We start from the raw sequence: 19,705 nt of genomic DNA on the forward strand, positions 1-19,705 counted from the left end.
TGGTCCGTTTTTTGCCGCGGCGGCCCATTCCGGGGTGCCGGCGCCGGTCCGTTTTTTGCCGCGGCGGCTCATTCCGGGGTGCCGGGGCCGGTCCGTTTTTTGCCGCGGCGGCCCATTCCGGGGTGCCGGCTCTGGTCCGTTTTTTGCCGCGGCGGCCCATTCCGGGGTGCCGGCGCCGGTCCGTTTTTTGCCGCGGCGGCCCATTCCGGGGTGCCGGGGCCGGTCCGTTTTTTGCCGCGGCGGCCCATTCCGGGGTGCCGGCTCTGGTCCGTTTTTTGCCGCGGCGGCCCATTCCGGGGTGCCGGCTCCGGTCCGTTTTTTGCCGCGGCGGCCCATTCCGGGGTGCCGGGGCCGGTCCTTTTTTTGCCGCGGCGGCCCATTCCGGGGTGCCGGCGCTGGTCCGTTTTTTGCCGCGGCGGCCCATTCCGGGGTGCCGGCGCTGGTCCGTTTTTTGCCGCGGCGGCCCATTCCGGGGTGCCGGCTCCGCTCCGTTTTTTGCCGCGGCGGCCCATTCCGGGGTGCCGGGGCCGGTCCGTTTTTTGCCGCGGCGGCCCATTCCGGGGTGCCGGCGCTGGTCCGTTTTTTGCCGCGGCGCCCCATTCCAGGGTGCCGGCGCTGGTCCGTTTTTTGCCGCGGCGGCCCATTCCGGGGTGCCGGAGCCGGTCCGTTTTTTGCCGCGGCGGCCCATTCCGGGGTGCCGGGGCCGGTCCGTTTTTTGCCGCGGCGGCCCATTCCGGGGTGCCGGGGCCGGTCCGTTTTTTGCCGCGGCGGCCCATTCCGGGGTGCCGGACCCGGTCCGTTTTTTGCCGCGGCGGCCCATTCCGGGGTGCCGGACCAGGTCCGTTTTTTGCCGCGGCGGCCCTTTCCGGGGTGCCGGACCCGGTCCGTTTTTTGCCACGGTGGCCCATTCCGGGGTGCCGGCTCCGGTCCGTTTTTTGCCGCGGCGGCCCATTCCGGGGTGCCGGGGCCGGTCCGTTTTTTGCCGCGGCGGCCCATTCCGGGGTGCCGGACCCGGTCCGTTTTTTGCCGCGGCGGCCCATTCCGGGGTGCCAGAGCCGGTCCGTTTTTTGCCGCGGCGGCCCATTCCGGGGTGCCGGGGCCGGTCCGTTTTTTGCCGCGGCGGCCCATTCCGGGGTGCCGGAGCCGGTCCGTTTTTTGCCGCGGCGGCCCATTCCGGGGTGCCGGCGCCGGTACGTTTTTTGCCGCGGCGGCCCATTCCGGGGTGCCGGCTCCGGTCGGTTTTTTGCCGCGGCGGCCCATTCCGGGGTGCCGGGGCCGGTCCGTTTTTTGCCGCGGCGGCCCATTCCGGGGTGCCGGAGCCGGTCCGTTTTTTGCCGCGGCGGCCCATTCCGGGGTGCCGGAGCCGGTCCGTTTTTTGCCGCGGCGGCCCATTCCGGGGTGCCGGGGCCGGTCCGTTTTTTGCCGCGGCGGCCCATTCCGGCGTGCCGGAGCCGGTCGGTTTTTTGCCGCGGCGGCCCATTCCGGGGTGCCGGCGCCGGTCCATTTTTTGCCGCGGCGGCCCTATCCGGGGTGCCAGGGCCGGTCCGTTTTTTGCCGCGGCGGCCCATTCCGGGGTGCCGGCGCCGGTCCGTTTTTTGCCGCGGCGGCCCATTCCGGGGTGCCGGGGCCGGTCCGTTTTTTGCCGCGGCGGCCCATTCCGGGGTGCCGGCGCCGGTCCGTTTTTTGCCGCGGCGGCCCATTCCGGGGTGCCGGCTCCGGTCCGTTTTTTGCCGCGGCGGCCCATTCCGGGGTGCCGGGGCCGGTCCGTTTTTTGCCGCGGCGGCCCATTCCGGGGTGCCGGAGCCGGTCCGTTTTTTGCCGCGGCGGCCCATTCCGGGGTGCCGGCGCCGGTCCGTTTTTTGCCGCGGCGGCCCATTCCGGGGTGCCGGAGCCGGTCCGTTTTTTGCCGCGGCGGCCCATTCCGGGGTGCCGGCGCCGGTCCATTTTTTGCCGCGGCGGCCCATTCCGGGGTGCCGGGGCCGGTCCTTTTTTTGCCGCGGCGGCCCATTCCGGGGTGCCGGCTCTGGTCCGTTTTTTGCCGCGGCGGCCCATTCCGGGGTGCCGGAGCCGGTCCGTTTTTTGCCGCGGCGGCCCATTCCGGGGTGCCGGCTCCGGTCCGTTTTTTGCCGCGGCGGCCCATTCCGGGGTGCCGGCTCTGGTCCGTTTTTTGCCGCGGCGGCCCATTCCGGGGTGCCGGAGCCGGTCCGTTTTTTGCCGCGGCGGCCCATTCCGGGGTGCCGGACCCGGTCCGTTTTTTGCCGCGGCGGCGCATTCCGGGGTGCCGGCTCCGGTCCGTTTTTTGCCGCGGCGGCCCATTCCGGGGTGCCGGGGCCGGTCCGTTTTTTGCCGCGGCGGCCCATTCCGGGGTGCCGGCTCCGGTCCGTTTTTTGCCGCGGCGGCCCATTCCGGGGTGCCGGGGCCGGTCCGTTTTTTGCCGCGGCGGCCCATTCCGGGGTGCCGGGGCCGGTCCGTTTTTTGCCGCGGCGGCCCATTCCGGGGTGCCGGCGCCGGTCCGTTTTTTGCCGCGGCGGCCCATTCCGGGGTGCCGGAGCTGGTCCGTTTTTTGCCACGGCCCATTCCGGGGTGCCGGACCCGGTCCATTTTTTGCCGCGGCGGCCCATTCCGGGGTGCCGGAGCTGGTCCCTTTTTTGCCGCGGCGGCCCATTCCGGGGTGCCAGGGCCGGTCCGTTTTTTGCCGCGGCGGCCCATTCCGGGGTGCCGGGGCCGGTCCGTTTTTTACCGCGGCGGCCCATTCCGGGGTGCCGGGGCCGGTCCGTTTTTTGCCGCGGCGGCCCATTCCGGGGTGCCGGGGCCGGTCCGTTTTTTACTGCGGCGGCCCATTCCGGGGTGCCGGACCCGGTCCGTTTTTTGCCGCGGCGGCCCATTCCGGGGTGCCGGCGCCGGTCCGTTTTTTGCCGCGGCGGCCCATTCCGGGGTGCCGGACCCGGTCCGTTTTTTGCCGCGGCGGCCCATTCCGGGGTGCCGGGGCCGGTCCGTTTTTTGCCGCGGCGGCCCATTCCGGGGTGCCGGGGCCGGTCCGTTTTTTGCCGCGGCGGCCCATTCCGGGGTGCCGGCGCCGGTCCGTTTTTTGCCGCGGCGGCCCATTCCGGGGTGCCGGGGCCGGTCCGTTTTTTGCCGCGGCGGCCCATTCCGGGGTGCCGGACCAGGTCCGTTTTTTACGCGGCGGCCCTTTCCGGGGTGCCGGCGCCGGTCCGTTTTTTGCCGCGGCGGCCCATTCCGGGGTGCCGGCTCCGGTCAGTTTTTTGCCGCGGCGGCCCATTCCGGGGTGCCGGACCCGGTCCGTTTTTTTGCCGCGGCGGCCCATTCCGGGGTGCCGGGGCCGGTCCGTTTTTTGCCGCGGCGGCCCATTCCGGGCTGCCGGGGCCGGTCCGTTTTTTGCCGCGGCGGCCCATTCCGGGGTGCCGGCGCCGGTCCGTTTTTTGCCGCGGCGGCCCATTCCGGGGTGCCGGCTCTGGTCCGTTTTTTTGCCGCGGCGGCCCATTCCGGGGTGCCGGAGCCGGTCCGTTTTTTGCCGCGGCGGCTCATTCCGGGGTGCCGGGGCCGGTCTGTTTTTTGCCGCGGCGGCCCATTCCGGGGTGCCGGCTCTGGTCCGTTTTTTGACGCGGCGGCCCATTCCGGGGTGCCGGCGCCGGTCCGTTTTTTGCTGCGGCGGCCCATTCCGGGGTGCCGGGGCCGGTCCGTTTTTTTGCCGCGGCGGCCCATTCCGGGGTGCCGGCTCTGGTCCGTTTTTTGCCGCGGCGGCCCATTCCGGGGTGCCGGCTCCGGTCCGTTTTTTGCCGCGGCGGCCCATTCCGGGGTGCCGGGGCCGGTCCTTTTTTTGCCGCGGCGGCCCATTCCGGGGTGCCGGCGCTGGTCCGTTTTTTGCCGCGGCGGCCCATTCCGGGGTGCCGGCGCTGGTCCGTTTTTTGCCGCGGCGGCCCATTCCGGGGTGCCGGCTCCGGTCCGTTTTTTGCCGCGGCGGCCCATTCCGGGGTGCCGGGGCCGGTCCTTTTTTTGCCGCGGCGGCCCATTCCGGGGTGCCGGCGCTGGTCCGTTTTTTGCCGCGGCGCCCCATTCCGGGGTGCCGGCGCTGGTCCGTTTTTTGCCGCGGCGGCCCATTCCGGGGTGCCGGAGCCGGTCCGTTTTTTGCCGCGGCGGCCCATTCCGGGGTGCCGGCTCCGGTCCGTTTTTTGCCGCGGCGGCCCATTCCGGGGTGCCGGGGCCGGTCCGTTTTTTGCCGCGGCGGCCCATTCCGGGGTGCCGGACCCGGTCCGTTTTTTGCCGCGGCGGCCCATTCCGGGGTGCCGGCGCTGGTCCGTTTTTTGCCGCGGCGGCCCATTCCGGGGTGCCGGGGCCGGTCCGTTTTTTGCCACGGTGGCCCATTCCGGGGTGCCGGCTCCGGTCCGTTTTTTGCCGCGGCGGCCCATTCCGGGGTGCCGGGGCCGGTCCGTTTTTTGCCGCGGCGGCCCATTCCGGGGTGCCGGACCCGGTCCGTTTTTTGCCGCGGCGGCCCATTCCGGGGTGCCAGAGCCGGTCCGTTTTTTGCCGCGGCGGCCCATTCCGGGGTGCCGGGGCCGGTCCGTTTTTTGCCGCGGCGGCCCATTCCGGGGTGCCGGCTCCGGTCCGTTTTTTGCCGCGGCGGCCCATTCCGGGGTGCCGGCGCCGGTCCGTTTTTTGCCGCGGCGGCCCATTCCGGGGTGCCGGCTCCGGTCCGTTTTTTGCCGCGGCGGCCCATTCCGGGGTGCCGGGGCCGGTCCGTTTTTTGCCGCGGCGGCCCATTCCGGGGTGCCGGAGCCGGTCCGTTTTTTGCCGCGGCGGCCCATTCCGGGGTGCCGGAGCCGGTCCGTTTTTTGCCGCGGCGGCCCATTCCGGGGTGCCGGGGCCGGTCCGTTTTTTGCCGCGGCGGCCCATTCCGGCGTGCCGGAGCCGGTCGGTTTTTTGCCGCGGCGGCCCATTCCGGGGTGCCGGAGCCGGTCCATTTTTTGCCGCGGCGGCCCTATCCGGGGTGCCAGGGCCGGTCCGTTTTTTGCCGCGGCGGCCCATTCCGGGGTGCCGGACCCGGTCCGTTTTTTGCCGCGGCGGCCCATTCCGGGGTGCCGGGGCCGGTCCGTTTTTTGCCGCGGCGGCCCATTCCGGGGTGCCGGCTCCGGTCCGTTTTTTACTGCGGCGGCCCATTCCGGGGTGCCGGCTCCGGTCCGTTTTTTGCCGCGGCGGCCCATTCCGGGGTGCCGGAGCCGGTCGGTTTTTTGCCGCGGCGGCCCATTCCGGGGTGCCGGGGCCGGTCCGTTTTTTGCCGCGGCGGCCCATTCCGGGGTGCCGGACCCGGTCCGTTTTTTGCCGCGGCGGCCCATTCCGGGGTGCCGGCTCCGGTCCGTTTTTTGCCGCGGCGGCCCATTCCGGGGTGCCGGCTCCGGTCCGTTTTTTGCCGCGGCGGCCCATTCCGGGGTGCCGGCTCCGGTCCGTTTTTTGCCGCGGCGGCCCATTCCGGGGTGCCGGACCCGGTCCGTTTTTTGCCGTGGCGGCCCATTCCGGGGTGCCGGAGCCGGTCCGTTTTTTGCCGCGGCGGCCCATTCCGGGGTGCCGGCGCCGGTCCGTTTTTTGCTGCGGCGGCCCATTCCGGGGTGCCGGAGCCGGTCCGTTTTTTGCCGCGGCGGCCCATTCCGGGGTGCCGGCGCCGGTCCATTTTTTGCCGCGGCGGCCCATTCCGGGGTGCCGGGGCCGGTCCTTTTTTTGCCGCGGCGGCCCATTCCGGGGTGCCGGCTCTGGTCCGTTTTTTGCCGCGGCGGCCCATTCCGGGGTGCCGGAGCCGGTCCGTTTTTTGCCGCGGCGGCCCATTCCGGGGTGCCGGCTCCGGTCCGTTTTTTGCCGCGGCGGCCCATTCCGGGGTGCCGGCTCTGGTCCGTTTTTTGCCGCGGCGGCCCATTCCGGGGTGCCGGAGCCGGTCCGTTTTTTGCCGCGGCGGCCCATTCCGGGGTGCCGGGGCCGGTCCGTTTTTTGCCGCGGCGGCCCATTCCGGGGTGCCGGACCCGGTCCGTTTTTTGCCGCGGCGCCCCATTCCGGGGTGCCGGGGCCGGTCCGTTTTTTGCCGCGGCGGCCCATTCCGGGGTGCCGGAGTCGGTCCGTTTTTTGCCGCGGCGGCCCATTCCGAGGTGCCGGAGCCGGTCCGTTTTTTGCCACGGCGGCCCATTCCGGGGTGCCGGACCCGGTCCGTTTTTTGCCGCGGCGGCGCATTCCGGGGTGCCGGCTCCGGTCCGTTTTTTGCCGCGGCGGCCCATTCCGGGGTGCCGGACCCGGTCCGTTTTTTTGCCGCGGCGGCCCATTCCGGGGTGCCGGACCCGGTCCGTTTTTTGCCGCGGCGGCCCATTCCGGGGTGCCGGCGCCGGTCCGTTTTTTGCCGCGGCGGCCCATTCCGGGGTGCCGGGGCCGGTCCGTTTTTTGCCGCGGCGGCCCATTCCGGGGTGCCGGCGCCGGTCCGTTTTTTGCCGCGGCGGCCCATTCCGGGGTGCCGGCTCCGGTCCGCTTTTTGCCGCGGCGGCCCATTCCGGGGTGCCGGAGCTGGTCCGTTTTTTGCCGCGGCGGCCCATTCCGGGGTGCCGGCTCCGGTCCGTTTTTTGCCGCGGCGGCCCATTCCGGGGTGCCGGGGCCGGTCCGTTTTTTGCCGCGGCGGCCCATTCCGGGGTGCCGGGGCCGGTCCGTTTTTTGCCGCGGCGGCCCATTCCGGGGTGCCGGCTCCGGTCCGTTTTTTGCCGCGGCGGCCCATTCCGGGGTGCCGGACCCGGTCCGTTTTTTGCCGTGGCGGCCCATTCCGGGGTGCCGGACCCGGTCCGTTTTTTGCCGCGGCGGCCCATTCCGGGGTGCCGGACCCGGTCCGTTTTTTGACGCGGCAGCCCATTCCGGGGTGCCGGGGCCGGTCCGTTTTTTGCCGCGGCGGCCCATTCCGGGGTGCCGGCTCCGGTCCGTTTTTTGCCGCGGCGGCCCATTCCGGGGTGCCGGAGCCGGTCGGTTTTTTGCCGCGGCGGCCCATTCCGGGGTGCCGGACCCGGTCTGTTTTTTGCCGCGGCGGCCCATTCCGGGGTGCCGGGGCCGGTCCGTTTTTTGCCGCGGCGGCCCATTCCGGGGTGCCGGCTCCGGTCCGTTTTTTGCCGCGGCGGCCCATTCCGGGGTGCCGGGGCCGGTCCGTTTTTTGCCGCGGCGGCCCATTCCAGGGTGCCGGACCCGGTCCGTTTTTTGCCACGGTGGCCCATTCCGGGGTGCCGGCTCCGGTCCGTTTTTTGCCGCGGCGGCCCATTCCGGGGTGCCGGGGCCGGTCCGTTTTTTGCCGCGGCGGCCCATTCCGGGGTGCCGGAGCCGGTCCGTTTTTTGCCGCGGCGGCCCATTCCGGGGTGCCGGGGCCGGTCCGTTTTTTGCCGCGGCGGCCCATTCCGGGGTGCCGGACCCGGTCCGTTTTTTGCCGCGGCGGCCCATTCCGGGGTGCCGGCTCCGGTCCGTTTTTTGCCGCGGCGGCCCATTCCGGGGTGCCGGGGCCGGTCCGTTTTTTGCCGCGGCGGCCCATTCCGGGGTGCCGGCTCTGGTCCGTTTTTTGCCGCGGCGGCCCATTCCGGGGTGCCGGACCCGGTCCGTTTTTTGCCGTGGCGGCCCATTCCGGGGTGCCGGACCCGGTCCGTTTTTTGCCGCGGCGGCCCATTCCGGGGTGCCGGACCCGGTCCGTTTTTTGATGCGGCAGCCCATTCCGGGGTGCCGGAGCCGCTCCGTTTTTTGCCGCGGCGGCCCATTCCGCGGTGCCGGAGCCGGTCCGTTTTTTGCCGCGGCAGCCCATTCCGGGGTGCCGGACCCGGTCGGTTTTTTGCCGCGGCGGCCCATTCCGGGGTGCCGGAGCCGGTCCGGTTTTTGCGCGGTGGCCCGTTCCGCGGGCCGGATCCGGTCCGGTTTTTGCGCGGCGGCCCCGATCCCGTACGGTTTTTGTGCGGCAGCCCGTTCCGCGGCCCGGAGCCGGTCCGGTTTTTGCACGGCGGCCCCGATCCGCTCCGGTTTTTGCGCGGCGGCCCGTTCTGCGGGCCGGATCCGCTCCGGTTTTTGCGCAGTTGCCCCGATCCGCTCCGGTTTTTGCGCGGCGGCCCGTTCCGCGGGCCGGATCCGCTCCGGTTTTTGCGCGGCGGCCCCGAGCCGGTCCGGTTTTTGCGCGGCGGCCCGTTCCGCGGGCCGCATCCGGTCCGGTTTTTGCGCGGCGGCCCCGATCCGGTCCGATTTTTGCGCGGCGGCCTGTTCCGCGGGCCGGATCCGGTCCGGTTTTTGCGCGGCGGCCCCGATCCGCTCCGGTTTTTTCGCGGCGGCCCGTTCCGCGGGCCGGAGCCGCTCCGCTTTTTGCGCGGTGGCCCCGATCCGCTCCGGTTTTTGCGCGGCGGCCCGTTCCGCGGGCCGGATCCGCTCCGCTTTTTGCGCGGCGGCCCCGATCCGCTCCGGTTTTTCCGCGGCGGCCCGTTCCGCGGGCCGGATCCGCTCCGGTTTTTGCGCGGCGGCCCCGATCCGGTCCGGTTTTTGCGCGGCCCGTTCCGCGGGCCGGATCCGATCCGGTTTTTGCGCGGTGGCTCCGATCCGGTCCGATATTTGCGCGGCGGCCCGTTCCGCGGGCCGCATCCGGTCCGGTTTTTGCGCGGCGGCCCCGATCCGGTCCGGTTTTTGCGCGGCAGCCCGTTCCGCGGGCCGGATCCGCTCCGGTTTTTGCGCGGCGGCCCCGATCCGCTCCGGTTTTTGCGCGGCGGCCCGTTCCGCGGGCCGGATCCGCTCCGGTTTTTGCGCAGTTGCCCCGAGCCGCTCCGGTTTTTGCGCGGCGGCCCGTTCCGCGGGCCGGATCCGCTCCGGTTTTTGCGCGGCGGCCCCGATACGGTCTGGTTTTTCCGCGGCGGCCCGTTCCGCGGGCCGGATCCGGTCCGGTTTTTGCGCGGCGGCCCCGATCCGGTCCGATTTTTGCGCGGCGGCCTGTTCCGCGGGCCGGATCCGCTCCGGTTTTTGCGCGGCGGCCCCGAGCCGGTCCGGTTTTTGTGCGCGGCAGCCCGTTCCGCGGGCCAGATCCGCTCCGGTTTTTGCGCGGCGGCCCCGATACGGTCCGGTTTTTGCGCGGCGGCCCGTTCCGCGGGCCGGATCCGCTCCGGTTTTTGCGCGGCGGCCCCGAGCCGGTCCGGTTTTTGCGCGGCGGCCCGTTCCGTGGGCCGGATCCGCTCCAGTTTTTGCGCGGCGGCCCCGATCCTGTCCGGTTTTTGCGCCGCGGCCCGTTCCGCGGGCCGGATCCGGTCCGGTTTTTGCGCGGCTGCTCCTATCCGGTCCGGTTTTTGCCCGGAGGCCCTTTCCGCGGGCCGCATCCGCTCCGGTTTTTGCGCGGCGGCACCGAGCCGGTCCGGTTTTTGCGCGGCGGCCCGTTCCGCGGGCCGCATCCGATCCGGTTTTTGCGCGGTGGCTCCGCTCCGGTCCGATATTTGCTCGGCGGAAGTTCCGCGGGCCGCATCCGGTCCGGTTTTTGCGCGGCGGCCCCGATCCGGTCCGGTTTTTGCGCGGTGGCCCGTTCCGCGGGCCGGATCCGGTCCGGTTTTTGCGCGGCGGCCCCGATCCTGTCCGGTTTTTGTGCGGCAGCCCGTTCCGCGGCCCGGAGCCGGTCCGGTTTTTGCACGGCGGCCCCGATCCGCTCCGGTTTTTGCGCGGCGGCCCGTTCCGCGGGCCGGATCCGGTCCGGTTTTTGCGCAGTTGCCCCGTGCCGGTCCGGTTTTTGCGCGGCGGCCCGTTCCGCGGGCCGCATCCGGTCCGGTTTTTGCGCGGCGGCCCCGATCCGGTGCGGTTTTTGCGCGGTGGCCCGTTCCGCGGGCCGGATCCGCTCCGGTTTTTGCGCGGCGGCCCCGATCCCGTACGGTTTTTGTGCGGCAGCCCGTTCCGCGGGCCGGATCCGCTCCGGTTTTTGCTCGGCGGCCCCGATCCGCTCCGGTTTTTGCGCGGCGGCCCGTTCCGCGGGCCGGATCCGGTCTGGTTTTTGCGCAGTTGCCCCGAGCCGGTCCGGTTTTTGCGCGGCGGCCCGTTCCGCGGGCCGCATCCGCTCCGGTTTTTGCGCGGCGGCCCCGATACGGTCTGGTTTTTCCGCGGCGGCCCGTTCCGCGGGCCGGATCCGGTCCGGTTTTTGCGCAGCGGCCCCGATCCGGTCCGGTTTTTGTGCGCGGCAGCCCGTTCCGCGGGCCAGATCCGCTCCGGTTTTTGCGCGGCGGCCCCGAGCCGGTCCGGTTTTTGCGCAGCGTCCCGTTCCGCGGGCATCATCCGCTCCGGTTTTTGCGCGGTGGCCCGTTCCGCGGGCTGGATCCGGTCCGGTTTTTGCGCGGCGGCCCCGATCCGCTCCGGTTTTTGCGCGGCGGCCCTTTCCGCGGGCCGGATCCGCTCCGGTTTTTGCGCGGTGGCCCGTTCCGCGGGCCGGATCCGCTCCGGTTTTTGCGCGGCAGCCCCGACCCGGTCAGGTTTTTGCGCGGCGGCCCCGATCCCGTACGGTTTTTGTGCGGCAGCCCGTTCCGCGGCCCGGAGCCGGTCCGGTTTTTGCACGGCGGCCCCGATCCGCTCCGGTTTTTGCGCGGCGGCCCGTTCCGCGGGCCGGATCCGGTCCGGTTTTTGTGCGGCAGCCCGTTCCGCGGGCCGGAGCCGGTCCGGTTTTTGCACGGCGGCCCCGATCCGCTCCGGTTTTTGTGCGGCGGCCCGTTCCGCGGGCCGGATCCGCTCCGCTTTTTGCGCGGCGGCCCCGATCCGCTCCGGTTTTTCCGCGGCGGCCCGTTCCGCGGGCCGGATCCGCTCCGGTTTTTGCGCGGCGGCCCCGATCCGCTCCGGTTTTTGCGCGGCCCGTTCCGCGGGCCGGATCCGATCCGGTTTTTGCGCGGTGGCTCCGATCCGGTCCGATATTTGCGCGGCGGCCCGTTCCGCGGGCCGCATCCGGTCCGGTTTTTGCGCGGCGGCCCCGATCCGGTCCGATATTTGCGCGGCGGCCCGTTCCGCGGGCCGGATCCGCTCCGGTTTTTGCGCGGCGGCCCCGATCCGCTCCGGTTTTTGCGCGGCGGCCCGTTCCGCGGGCCGGATCCGCTCCGGTTTTTGCGCAGTTGCCCCGAGCCGGTCCGGTTTTTGCGCGGCGGCCCGTTCCGCGGGCCGGATCCGCTCCGGTTTTTGCGCGGCGGCCCCGATACGGTCTGGTTTTTCCGCGGCGGCCCGTTCCGCGGGCCGGATCCGGTCCGGTTTTTGCGCGGCGGCCCCGATCCGGTCCGATTTTTGCGCGGCGGCCTGTTCCGCGGGCCGGATCCGCTCCGGTTTTTGCGCGGCGGCCCCGAGCCGGTCCGGTTTTTGTGCGCGGCAGCCCGTTCCGCGGGCCAGATCCGCTCCGGTTTTTGCGCGGCGGCCCCGATACGGTCCGGTTTTTGCGCGGCGGCCCGTTCCGCGGGCCGGATCCGCTCCGGTTTTTGCGCGGCGGCCCCGAGCCGGTCCGGTTTTTGCGCGGCGGCCCGTTCCGTGGGCCGGATCCGCTCCAGTTTTTGCGCGGCGGCCCCGATCCTGTCCGGTTTTTGCGCCGCGGCCCGTTCCGCGGGCCGGATCCGGTCCGGTTTTTGCGCGGCGGCTCCTATCCGGTCCGGTTTTTGCCCGGAGGCCCTTTCCGCGGGCCGGATCCGGTCCGGTTTTTGCGCGGCGGCCCGTTCCGCGGGCCGGATCCGCTCCGGTTTTTGCGCGGCGGCCCCGATCCGCTCCGGTTTTTGCCCGGCGGCCCGTTCCGTGGGCCGCATCCAGTCCGGTTTTTGCGCCGCGGCCCGTTCCGCGGGCCGGATCCGCTCCGGTTTTTGCGCGGCGGCCCCGATACGGTCCGGTTTTTGCGCCGCGGCCCGTTCCGCGGGCCGGATCCGCTCCGGTTTTTGCGCGGCGGCCCCGATCCGCTCCGGTTTTTGCGCGGCGCCCCTTTCCGCGGGCCGGATCCGGTCCGGTTTTTGCGCGGCGGCCCCGATCCGCTCCGGTTTTTTTGCGGCGGCCCGTTCCGCGGGCCGGAGCCGGTCCGGTTTTTGCACGGCGGCCCCGATCCCGTACGGTTTTTGCGCGGCGGCCCGTTCCGCGGGCCGGATCCGCTCCGGTTTTTGCGCGGCGGCCCCGATCCGCTCCGGTTTTTGCGCGGCGGACACGATCCGCTCCGGTTTTTGCGCGGCGGCCCGTTCCGCGGGCTGGAGCCGGTCCGGTTTTTGCGCGGCGGCCCCGATCCGCTCCGGTTTTTGCGCGGCGGCCCGTTCCGCGGGCCGGATCCGCTCCGGTTTTTGCGCGGCGGCCCCGATCCGCTCCGGTTTTTTTTGCGGCAGCCCGTTCCGCGGGCCGGAGCCGGTCCGGTTTTTGCACGGCGGCCCCGATACGGTCCGGTTTTTGTGCGGCGGCCCGTTCCGCGGGCCGGATCCGTTCCGGTTTTTGCGCGGCGGCCCCGATCCGCTCCGGTTTTTGCGCGGCGGCCCGTTCCGTGGGCCGGATCCGCTCCGGTTTTTGCGCGGTGGCCCCGATCCGCTCCGGTTTTTGCGCGGCGGCCCGTTCCGCGGGCCGGATCCGCTCCGGTTTTTGCGCGGCGGCCCCGATCCGCTCCGGTTTTTGCGCGGCGGCCCATTCCGCGGGCCGGATCCGCTCCGGTTTTTGCGCGGCGGCCCCGAGCCGGTCCGGTTTTTGCGCGGCGGCCCGTTCCGCGGGCCGGATCCGCTCCAGTTTTTGCGCGGCGGCCCCGATCCTGTCCGGTTTTTGCGCGGCGGCCCCTTCCGCGGGCCGGATCCACTCCGGTTTTTGCGCGGCGGCTCCTATCCGGTCCGGTTTTTGCCCGGAGGCCCTTTCCGCGGGCCGGATCCGGTCCGGTTTTTGCGCGGCGGCCCGTTCCGCGGGCCGGATCCGCTCCGGTTTTTGCGCGGCGGCACCGAGCCGGTCCGGTTTTTGCGCGGCGGCCCGTTCCGCGGGCCGGATCCGATCCGGTTTTTGCGCGGTGGCTCCGCTCCGGTCCGATATTTGCTCGGCGGAAGTTCCGCGGGCCGGATCCGGTCCGGTTTTTGCGCGGCGGCCCCGATCCGGTCCGATTTTTGCGCGGCGGCCCGTTCCGCGGGCCGCATCCGGTCCGGTTTTTGCGCGGCGGCCCCGATCCGGTCCGGTTTTTGCGCGGTGGCCCGTTCCGCGGGCCGGATCCGGTCCGGTTTTTGCGCGGCGGCCCCGATCCCGTACGGTTTTTGTGCGGCAGCCCGTTCCGCGGCCCGGAGCCGGTCCGGTTTTTGCACGGCGGCCCCGATCCGCTCCGGTTTTTGCGCGGCGGCCCGTTCCGCGGGCCGGATCCGCTCCGGTTTTTGCGCAGTTGCCCCGAGCCGGTCCGGTTTTTGCGCGGCGGCCCGTTCCGCGGGCCGGATCCGCTCCGGTTTTTGCGCGGCGGCCCCGAGCCGGTCCGGTTTTTGCGCGGCGGCCCGTTCCGCGGGCCGCATCCGGTCCGGTTTTTGCGCGGCGGCCCCGATCCGGTCCGATTTTTGCGCGGCGGCCTGTTCCGCGGGCCGGATCCGGTCCGGTTTTTGCGCGGCGGCCCCGATCCGCTCCGGTTTTTTCGCGGCGGCCCGTTCCGCGGGCCGGAGCCGCTCCGCTTTTTGCGCGGTGGCCCCGATCCGCTCCGGTTTTTGCGCGGCGGCCCGTTCCGCGGGCCGGATCCGCTCCGGTTTTTGCGCGGCGGCCCCGATCCGGTCCGGTTTTTGCGCGGCGGCCCGTTCTGCGGACCGGATCCGCTCCGGTTTTTGCGCGGCGGCCCCGATCCGGTCCGGTTTTTGCGCGGCCCGTTCCGCGGGCCGGATCCGATCCGGTTTTTGCGCGGTGGCTCCGATCCGGTCCGATATTTGCGCGGCGGCCCGTTCCGCGGGCCGCATCCGGTCCGGTTTTTGCGCGGCGGCCCCGATCCGGTCCGATATTTGCGCGGCAGCCCGTTCCGCGGGCCGGATCCGCTCCGGTTTTTGCGCGGCGGCCCCGATCCGCTCCGGTTTTTGCGCGGCGGCCCGTTCCGCGGGCCGGATCCGCTCCGGTTTTTGCGCAGTTGCCCCGAGCCGGTCCGGTTTTTGCGCGGCGGCCCGTTCCGCGGGCCGGATCCGCTCCGGTTTTTGCGCGGCGGCCCCGATACGGTCTGGTTTTTCCGCGGCGGCCCGTTCCGCGGGCCGGATCCGGTCCGGTTTTTGCGCGGCGGCCCGTTCCGCGGGCCGGATCCGCTCCGGTTTTTGCGCGGCGGCCCCGAGCCGGTCCGGTTTTTGTGCGGCGGCCCCGAGCCGGTCCGGTTTTTGCGCGGCGGCCCGTTCCGTGGGCCGGATCCGCTCCAGTTTTTGCGCGGCGGCCCCGATCCTGTCCGGTTTTTGCGCCGCGGCCCGTTCCGCGGGCCGGATCCGGTCCGGTTTTTGCGCGGCGGCTCCTATCCGGTCCGGTTTTTGCCCGGAGGCCCTTTCCGCGGGCCGGATCCGGTCCGGTTTTTGCGCGGCGGCCCGTTCCGCGGGCCGGATCCGCTCCGGTTTTTGCGCGGCGGCACCGAGCCGGTCCGGTTTTTGCGCGGCGGCCCGTTCCGCGGGCCGGATCCGATCCGGTTTTTGCGCGGTGGCTCCGCTCCGGTCCGATATTTGCTCGGCGGAAGTTCCGCGGGCCGCATCCGGTCCGGTTTTTGCGCGGCGGCCCCGATCCGGTCCGGTTTTTGCGCGGTGGCCCGTTCCGCGGGCCGGATCCGGTCCGGTTTTTGCGCGGCGGCCCCGATCCTGTCCGGTTTTTGTGCGGCAGCCCGTTCCGCGGCCCGGAGCCGCTCCGGTTTTTGCACGGCGGCCCCGATCCGCTCCGGTTTTTGCGCGGCGGCCCGTTCCGCGGGCCGGATCCGGTCCGGTTTTTGCGCAGTTGCCCCGTGCCGGTCCGGTTTTTCCGCGGCGGCCCGTTCCGCGGGCCGGATCCGCTCCGGTTTTTGCGCGGCGGCCCCGATCCGGTGCGGTTTTTGCGCGGTGGCCCGTTCCGCGGGCCGGATCCGCTCCGGTTTTTGCGCGGCGGCCCCGATCCCGTACGGTTTTTGTGCGGCAGCCCGTTCCGCGGGCCGGATCCGCTCCGGTTTTTGCTCGGCGGCCCCGATCCGCTCCGGTTTTTGCGCGGCGGCCCGTTCCGCGGGCCGGATCCGCTCCGGTTTTTGCGCAGTTGCCCCGAGCCGGTCCGGTTTTTGCGCGGCGGCCCGTTCCGCGGGCCGGATCCGGTCCGGTGTTTGCGCGGCGGCCCCGATACTGTCTGGTTTTTCCGCGGCGGCCCTTTCCGCGGGCCGGATCCGGTCCGGTTTTTGCGCAGCGGCCCCGATCCGGTCCGGTTTTTGTGCGCGGCAGCCCGTTCCGCGGGCCAGATCCGCTCCGGTTTTTGCGCGGCGGCCCCGAGCCGGTCACGTTTTTGCGCAGCGTCCCGTTCCGCGGGCATCATCCGCTCCGGTTTTTGCGCGGTGGCCCGTTCCGCGGGCTGGATCCGGTCCGGTTTTTGCGCGGCGGCCCCGATCCGCTCCGGTTTTTGTGCGGCGGCCCGTTCCGCGGGCCGGATCCGCTCCGGTTTTTGCGCGGTGGCCCGTTCCGCGGGCCGGATCCGCTCCGGTTTTTGCGCGGCAGCCCCGACCCGGTCAGGTTTTTGCGCGGCGGCCCCGATCCCGTACGGTTTTTGTGCGGCAGCCCGTTCCGCGGCCCGGATCCAGTCCGGTTTTTGCGCCGCGGCCCCGAGCCGGTCCGGTTTTTGCGCGGTGGCCCGTTCCGCGGGCTGGATCCGGTCCGGTTTTTGCGCGGCGGCCCCGATCCGCTCCGGTTTTTGCGCGGCGGCCCGTTCTGCGGGCCGGATCCGCTCCGGTTTTTGCGCGGAGGCCCCGATCCGCTCCGGTTTTTGCGCGGCAGCCCCGAGCCGGTCCGGTTTTTGTGCGGCGGCCCGTTCCGCGGGCCGGATCTGGTCCGGTTTTTGCGCGGCGGCCCCGATCCGCTCCGGTTTTTGCGCGGCGGCCCGTTCCGCGGGCCGGATCCACTCCGGTTTTTGCACGGCGGCTCCTATCCGCTCCGGTTTTTGCGCGGCGGCCCGTTCCGCGGGCCGGATCCGCTCAGGTTTTTGCGCGGCGGCCCCGATCCGATCCGGTTTTTGCGCGGCGGCCCGTTCCGTGGGCCGCATCCGGTCCGGTTTTTGCGCGGCGGCCCGTTCCGCGGGCCGGAGCCGGTCCGGTTTTTGCACGGCAGCCCCGACCCGGTCAGGTTTTTGCACGGCGGCCCCGATCCCGTACGGTTTTTGTGCGGCAGCCCGTTCCGCGGCCCGGAGCCGGTCCGGTTTTTGCACGGCGGCCCCGATCCGCTCCGGTTTTTGCGCGGCGGCCCGTTCCGCGGGCCGGATCCGGTCCGGTTTTTGCGCAGTTGCCCCGTGCCCGTCCGGTTTTTGCGCGGCGGCCCGTTCCGCGGGCCGGATCCGCTCCGGTTTTTGCGCGGCGGCCCCGAGCCGGTCCGGTTTTTGCGCGGCGGCCCGTTCCGCGGGCCGCATCCGGTCCGGTTTTTGCGCGGCGGCCCCGATCCGGTCCGATTTTTGCGCGGCGGCCTGTTCCGCGGGCCGGATCCGGTCCGGTTTTTGCGCGGCGGCCCCGATCCGCTCCGGTTTTTTCGCGGCGGCCCGTTCCGCGGGCCGGAGCCGCTCCGCTTTTTGCGCGGTGGCCCCGATCCGCTCCGGTTTTTGCGCGGCGGCCCGTTCCGCGGGCCGGATCCGCTCCGCTTTTTGCGCGGCGGCCCCGATCCGCTCCGGTTTTTCCGCGGCGGCCCGTTCCGCGGGCCGGATCCGCTCCGGTTTTTGCGCGGCGGCCCCGATCCGGTCCGGTTTTTGCGCGGCCCGTTCCGCGGGCCGGATCCGATCCGGTTTTTGCGCGGTGGCTCCGATCCGGTCCGATATTTGCGCGGCGGCCCGTTCCGCGGGCCGCATCCGGTCCGGTTTTTGCGCGGCGGCCCCGATCCGGTCCGATATTTGCGCGGCAGCCCGTTCCGCGGGCCGGATCCGCTCCGGTTTTTGCGCGGCGGCCCCGATCCGCTCCGGTTTTTGCGCGGCGGCCCGTTCCGCGGGCCGGATCCGCTCCGGTTTTTGCGCAGTTGCCCCGAGCCGGTCCGGTTTTTGCGCGGCGGCCCGTTCCGCGGGCCGGATCCGCTCCGGTTTTTGCGCGGCGGCCCCGATACGGTCTGGTTTTTCCGCGGCGGCCCGTTCCGCGGGCCGGATCCGGTCCGGTTTTTGCGCGGCGGCCCCGATCCGGTCCGATTTTTGCGCGGCGGCCTGTTCCGCGGGCCGGATCCGCTCCGGTTTTTGCGCGGCGGCCCCGAGCCGGTCCGGTTTTTGTGCGGCGGCCCCGAGCCGGTCCGGTTTTTGCGCGGCGGCCCGTTCCGTGGGCCGGATCCGCTCCAGTTTTTGCGCGGCGGCCCCGATCCTGTCCGGTTTTTGCGCCGCGGCCCGTTCCGCGGGCCGGATCCGGTCCGGTTTTTGCGCGGCGGCTCCTATCCGGTCCGGTTTTTGCCCGGAGGCCCTTTCCGCGGGCCGGATCCGGTCCGGTTTTTGCGCGGCGGCCCGTTCCGCGGGCCGGATCCGCTCCGGTTTTTGCGCGGCGGCACCGAGCCGGTCCGGTTTTTGCGCGGCGGCCCGTTCCGCGGGCCGGATCCGATCCGGTTTTTGCGCGGTGGCTCCGCTCCGGTCCGATATTTGCTCGGCGGAAGTTCCGCGGGCCGCATCCGGTCCGGTTTTTGCGCGGCGGCCCCGATCCGGTCCGGTTTTTGCGCGGTGGCCCGTTCCGCGGGCCGGATCCGGTCCGGTTTTTGCGCGGCGGCCCCGATCCTGTCCGGTTTTTGTGCGGCAGCCCGTTCCGCGGCCCGGAGCCGCTCCGGTTTTTGCACGGCGGCCCCGATCCGCTCCGGTTTTTTGCGCGGCGGCCCGTTCCGCGGGCCGGATCCGGTCCGGTTTTTGCGCAGTTGCCCCGTGCCGGTCCGGTTTTTCCGCGGCGGCCCGTTCCGCGGGCCGGATCCGCTCCGGTTTTTGCGCGGCGGCCCCGATCCGGTGCGGTTTTTTGCGCGGTGGCCCGTTCCGCGGGCCGGATCCGCTCCGGTTTTTGCGCGGCGGCCCCGATCCCGTACGGTTTTTGTGCGGCAGCCCGTTCCGCGGGCCGGATCCGCTCCGGTGTTTGCGCGGCGGCCCCGATACTGTCTGGTTTTTCCGCGGCGGCCCTTTCCGCGGGCCGGATCCGGTCCGGTTTTTGCGCAGCGGCCCCGATCCGGTCCGGTTTTTGTGCGCGGCAGCCCGTTCCGCGGGCCAGATCCGCTCCGGTTTTTGCGCGGCGGCCCCGAGCCGGTCCGGTTTTTGCGCAGCGTCCCGTTCCGCGGGCATCATCCGCTCCGGTTTTTGCGCGGTGGCCCGTTCCGCGGGCTGGATCCGGTCCGGTTTTTGCGCGGCGGCCCCGATCCGCTCCGGTTTTTGTGCGGCGGCCCGTTCCGCGGGCCGGATCCGCTCCGGTTTTTGCGCGGTGGCCCGTTCCGCGGGCCGGATCCGCTCCGGTTTTTGCGCGGCAGCCCCGACCCGGTCAGGTTTTTGCGCGGCGGCCCCGATCCCGTACGGTTTTTGTGCGGCAGCCCGTTCCGCGGCCCGGATCCAGTCCGGTTTTTGCGCCGCGGCCCCGAGCCGGTCCGGTTTTTGCGCGGTGGCCCGTTCCGCGGGCTGGATCCGGTCCGGTTTTTGCGCGGCGGCCCCGATCCGCTCCGGTTTTTGCGCGGCGGCCCGTTCTGCGGGCCGGATCCGCTCCGGTTTTTGCGCGGAGGCCCCGAGCCGCTCCGGTTTTTGCGCGGCAGCCCCGAGCCGGTCCGGTTTTTGTGCGGCGGCCCGTTCCGCGTGCCGGATCTGGTCCGGTTTTTGCGCGGCGGCCCCGATCCGCTCCGGTTTTTGCGCGGCGGCCCGTTCCGCGGGCCGGATCCACTCCGGTTTTTGCACGGCGGCCCCGATCCGCTCCGGTTTTTGCGCGGCGGCCCGTTCCGCGGGCCGGATCCGCTCAGGTTTTTGCGCGGCGGCCCCGATCCGATCCGGTTTTTGCGCGGCGGCCCGTTCCGTGGGCCGCATCCGGTCCGGTTTTTGCGCGGCGGCCCGTTCCGCGGGCCGGAGCCGGTCCGGTTTTTGCACGGCAGCCCCGACCCGGTCAGGTTTTTGCACGGCGGCCCCGATCCCGTACGGTTTTTTGTGCGGCAGCCCGTTCCGCGGCCCGGAGCCGGTCCGGTTTTTGCACGGCGGCCCCGATCCGCTCCGGTTTTTGCGCAGCGGCCCGTTCCGCGGGCCGGATCCGGTCCGGTTTTTGCGCAGTTGCCCCGTGCCCGTCCGGTTTTTGCGCGGCGGCCCGTTCCGCGGGCCGGATCCGCTCCGGTTTTTGCGCGGCGGCCCCGATCCAGTGCGGTTTTTGCGCGGTGGCCCGTTCCGCGGGCCGGATCCGCTCCGGTTTTTGCGCGGCGGCCCCGATCCCGTACGGTTTTTGTGCGGCAGCCCGTTCCGCGGGCCGGATCCGCTCCGGTTTTTGCTCGGCGGCCCCGATCCGCTCCGGTTTTTGCGCGGCGGCCCGTTCCGCGGGCCGGATCCGGTCCGGTTTTTGCGCAGTTGCCCCGAGCCGGTCCGGTTTTTGCGCGGCGGCCCGTTC

Source organism: Phalacrocorax carbo, unplaced genomic scaffold, assembly GCF_963921805.1.
Source record: "Phalacrocorax carbo unplaced genomic scaffold, bPhaCar2.1 SCAFFOLD_68, whole genome shotgun sequence".
NCBI lineage: Eukaryota > Metazoa > Chordata > Aves > Suliformes > Phalacrocoracidae > Phalacrocorax > Phalacrocorax carbo.